Source organism: Lontra canadensis, unplaced genomic scaffold, assembly GCF_010015895.1.
Source record: "Lontra canadensis isolate GAN:19392208 unplaced genomic scaffold, GSC_riverotter_1.0 scaffold20, whole genome shotgun sequence".
In the NCBI taxonomy this organism is placed as follows: Eukaryota; Metazoa; Chordata; class Mammalia; order Carnivora; family Mustelidae; genus Lontra; species Lontra canadensis.
In genome coordinates this window covers 8,511,289-8,516,486 of record NW_022631014.1, presented here as the reverse complement: position 1 = coordinate 8,516,486, position 5,198 = coordinate 8,511,289, and the positions used below count along the sequence as shown (strand labels likewise).

Here is a 5,198-nt window from a genome sequence, read left to right as displayed (position 1 = left end):
TTAACAGAATTTCCTGGAGTGATGGAAATGTTCCAAATTGGTACTAAAATGATGATTGTGTAATTCTATAAATTTACTAAAAAAAAATTCAGTTGTACACTTATAAATGCTGGTTTTTATTGTATATAAATATGTTTTGTGAAAAATCGGGAGAAAACCATGTGACTCCAGATCAGTCTTTTTCTTAAAGATGGACTGTGAAGGATGTGGAATTTGTTCATATCCACCGACTAAATTAATTTAAATGATCAGGAGCATGTCTTCAATATACTGGAAAAGTGATTAGCCACTGTAGTAAAGCAGCATGCTGGTGAAACTCTGCTCACTACGCTGATATTGGCACATAAGCTAGGTTGCCCACCTTTACCATGTCTTTGGACAAACCAGGTATAGCACTTGTCCACTTATTCCAAACAATGTCTATTTTTCTTCTTCTTATCAGTAGAATAAGGCAAATTAGCATTCTTTCCTGAGGTCACCCTCTTACAAAGGTCACATTCAGTGATATCACTGTAATATATATAGTAACTTGCTGAAAATTACCGAGTTTTCTAAGTAATTTTGGGACTTGCACTCAAGACTAGGATAACTGCACAAGTTCTTTCCCTTGAAACCCCAGAGCAATTTCTCACGTATTCCTGCTCCAGAATTATTAGAACATTTCCTTTTTGTTGTACTCAGATGAGCTCTTTCTTCATGAAATATACTACAGATTATTTTGAAATGCATGGTGAAGGATGCCTCCCCACCTCTTCCTATACCCTCCTCCTTCCTGTTTCTTCCCCCCTGCTCCTATGGAACGATTTAAGACCTATTAGGACTATTTTTTCTCCTCGAAGTCTTCAACCACTTTTTAAAAACAATCCTTAAAAAATTTCATTTTCTATTCTGGTTTTCTTTTCAGGATCCATTTTTCAAGAGTTTAATAATGAGGTATGCCCACTCTGTACTTTTACCCTAACGTCACATGTACTGCACACTCAGATGTAAGTCTGTGGGGCCAGCAAAGTGGGAAGCCCTGCAGACTGACTCAGGAGTCATCTGGCTCAACTCCAGCTCTGAATGTCATCATGATCGCACTGGGAAAACAAGATGTACATCTAAGAAACCACAGAGAATCCAGTTACTCAACTGAATTGCCAGAGAACAGAAAATGATCAGTGTCTTAAATGGTTTCTTGGAAAACAGAACTGGAGACAAAGTTTTGAGTGCAGGGAGTTTATCTGAACAGCAATCCCAGGAAGTACCTGACATAAATCAGGAAGTATGAGTAATGGAAAGGTGCTATCAAAGCTGACCACTGAGGGCAACTGACATGCTTTCTCCTGCTTGAAAACTCAGGAAGACATCACAAAAATACCCAGCTGTCTTACTCAGGACCCACCCATCTTTGGCTGAGGAAGGGGGAGGTGTTAATTCCCCAGCACTTTCAGCCTACCTTGCACAGGGGTGGGAAGAAGCCCTCAGGTCGAGGACTGCCTGTGATTGCGGTAGGATGCCATCTGCAGGAACTGGAAAGGTGAATGTCAGGGAGATACAAGCAGAGCCAACACTGCTACAGTCGGTAAAGACTTTGTGAGGGATGGCATTTCAGATTCCTTAAACAATGCACTGTGAACTGGTGGAGAAAAATAGCCTGAGTGAGAAGAGGGAAGAGGGAACTGGGAGAGGGTGACAGCAAGAATCCCAGGCAACTGCCTTTTACAAATAGTCTGTTATTTAAAGGGGGGTTGGGGGGTGGACAGCACTTTTATCTTTGAATCTTTGTATTTGAAAGAATTAGTCATCTCCTAGTACACAGATCAGATGAAACTCACACCAGAAAATGAACAGTTCTTGGTTCAAAAAGAAAGCAACTTGGGAAAGAAAAATCCTAAATAAAATTCATGCATTAGGAAGTAAACACTTGAGCAAAGCCCAATACTTAAAATTTTTATTACATAACAAAGGAATGGACAATATTAGCCTTTAAGTGAAGTCAAAGGCCTATGAAGTACAGATGTTCCTCAGCTTACAATGGGGTTACATCTCAATAAACACATAAGTTGAAAATACCGCAAGTTGAAAATACAGGTAACACACCTGACCTCCAGAACATCAGAGTTTAGCCTAACCTGGCTCAAACATGCTCAGAAGACTTAACTAAGCCCACAGTTGGGCAAAAACATCCAACACAAAGTCTATTTGACAATAATGTGTCAAATAGCTCATGTAATTGGTTGAAGACTGTACTGAAAGTGAAAACCAAAATGGCCGCATGGGCACAGAGTGCTTGTTGGTGTCTCGGTTATTTCTCCTCCTGACTGTAGGCTGACCGGCCACTGTGACTGACATTGCCCAGGAGCACAAGAGAGGACAAATTATATCAAGTCAGCCCGGGAAAAGATCAAAATTCAAAATTCGAAGTATGGTTTCTACTAAAAGCCTATTGCTTTCACACCATTGTAAAGTTGAAAAATCATAACTCAGGGACCATCTGTACAAAGTAGATAAAGCTTAATCCAAGATTACATTTTCAGAATGTCTCAGACAGTGCCCTTCAAAGGGGCTTGTATATAACATGTCTTCATAACCACATGTCTTCAAAACCACAGATGCCTGAGCCAAATACCCAAATATTTTGATTTAGAATCTCCTGGGGGCAAATCTCCACTACTTGCATTTTTACGTTCCATGGATAAGCTTAGTAAGCACCCCGGGCCATGAATCACTGGTGGAGAATAGAATGAACTATGAGTCCTGTATTTATGAAATTGGACTGTGGGGGATGCTTGGGGGGATGGGGGAGACTGGGAGAGCAACGAGAAATTACCTCTGGCCTGTAAATAAAATGGTATAGAAGGAAAAAGAAAAGAATAGGACAATACTAAAGGAAAAGAAGGCACTGACCCCACTTGTATGATGCAGTTAGCATGCATCCTTCTAGTTCTGTACATCAGGTCTAGCTCCCATGAGCCTAAATAATCAGGTGAGAAATGCCCCATAGAGTCTAAGGAGGTGGGATCCATTCAGGGTGTTTAAAAAAAAGGCAGGTCAAAGTTAAGGAAGACTTAATGGAAAAACTTCCCATTTCTTTAACCACCCTAAGTAAAGCAAATATAATCAGAAAGCAACAGTTTTGTGGCATGCAGGAAGGAGAAAGAGAATTTATCAGTTTCATGCACCAACCACTGACTGAGTGTAGAATATTGAAAGCTTTTTGATTAAATTTATTAATATAATTCTGTGCCAGTAGTACTCATAAGAAACATGTTTAGGGAAAGAACAGCACTTGATTTAGTGGGTTCCAGCTATAAAGCATACTAAATAAAGAGGATTTATAAAAATCCTAATCCTTCAGACTGACATGCTATGCAGTGGCAATATTTATGTGCTGCAGGTATATACACAGTAGTTGTACGGGAAAGCATAACCTAGATGCTTCCTGCTCCAGCCTAAAAAACATCAGAACACAAGAAACATCTTGTAATGAAAGTGTAAAATGATTTTAGTTTAGTTGCACACAAGTTCCAAGGTATTAAACACCAAAATGGATGAAACTGTATATTGTGCTCACTGGGCTCAGACCTAACTCACGGCAACATGACTAACCACACCAAGAAGATCGGAATTGTGGGTAAATATGGAACCCATTATGGTGCCTCCCTCAGGAAAATGGTGAGGAAGATTGACATAAGCCTGTACACCAAGTACACTTGCTCCTCCTGTGGCAAAACCAAGAAGGAAAAGATGAACGGTGGGGATCAGGCATTGTGGTTCCTGCATAAAAACTGTAGCTGTTGGACAGACAAGACCACTTCTGCCATCCCAGTAAAGCTGGTCATCAGAAGACTGAAGGAGTTGAAAGACCAGTAGAAGCTCCACCATTTGAAACATTGCTAACCTATAGTAAATGGGTTAATTAGGCAACAACAACCAAAAAAGGTATATTACGGGAAGTCCTACAATTGTCTCTCTAGAATCTTGCAAGCAGATGGTGGATATTTCCCAGCCTTATGAATCTCTTTATGTTGAGTAATAAAAAGTAGAAAAGGGTTTCCAATCATATGCAAGTATTTATTGAGCCTAAATTTTAGCATTGTACTAGGTGTTTGGGGGAATATAAAAATAACAAGACACTTGACCCTTGTCCTCAAGATCTTATATTCTAGTAAACAAGATGAGAGTAATACATCCCATCCAACAGCAGCAAGTGAAAACAAATTGTGTTGTGTTTCTTCCATTCTAAGATATCGCTAATTATAGCTCACATCCATTTCTTGGATAACAGATTCTTAGAGAAACAAAGAAACATATTTATGTCTACAATAATTGTGAGCTATATCTTAATTCCAAAAACATTAAATTGTGAAAAACATGTATGTTTTATAATGATGGAAATATGACAGAAATGTTATAATTAAGAAATACATCATGTAATATAGGCTATGATTTTAGCACAAAGAAAAATCAAAATGAGGGAAAAGGTCATGTGCCTTTCTGTATCTTGTTCACATTTAATACTGTCCACCTCTGCACTGTTTGTTCTGTGGAACTTTACTTATCTTTTTATGAAACACTGTCTCCTCAGACTATAAGCCTCCAAGGACTGTCATGGTGTTTCATACTAGTGTTTTTCAAACTTTGCTGCAAATTAGACTCACCTGCAAAGATTCTAAAATCAAAATGCACAGGACACATTCTTTTTTTTTTTAAGATTTTATTTATTTGACAAAGATCACAGGTAGGCAGAGAGGCAGGCAGAGAGAGAGGAGGAAGCAGGCTCCCCACTGAGCAGAGATCCCGATGTGGGGCTCAATCCCAGGACCCTGGGATCACAACCTGAGCCGAAGGCAGAGGCTTTAACCCACTGAGCCACCCAGGTGCCCCCACAGGACACATTCTAACTAAACCAGATTGCAGGGGCTTGGGACAGGGGCATGGGCCTCCAAATTGTATAAGCTTCCTGGACCATTCGAAGATGAAGTCAAGGTTGACACCCATCATTTTATACCTTTTTTTTTTTATCACCAATCTCTAACAACATTTTTTTTCAGGTAATGTTTATTATCAGTTATATTTTTTGAAGGAACTGGATGGAGTTTTAATCATCTTGTCTCTCAACCATAAACACACACATGCAACAACATGCATGAATTTCATAACAATGTTGAATGGGAAAACTTCAGAAACAAAAGAAAATATGAAGTATGATTCTA

General features: G+C 39.2%; 1 pseudogene; it reads left to right on the top strand.

Moving 5' to 3' along the window:
• Positions 1-3,582: 3,582 nt before the first annotated feature.
• On the top strand, positions 3,583-3,855 carry LOC116869809 (annotated as a pseudogene).
• The last annotated feature ends 1,343 nt before the right edge of the window (positions 3,856-5,198 follow it).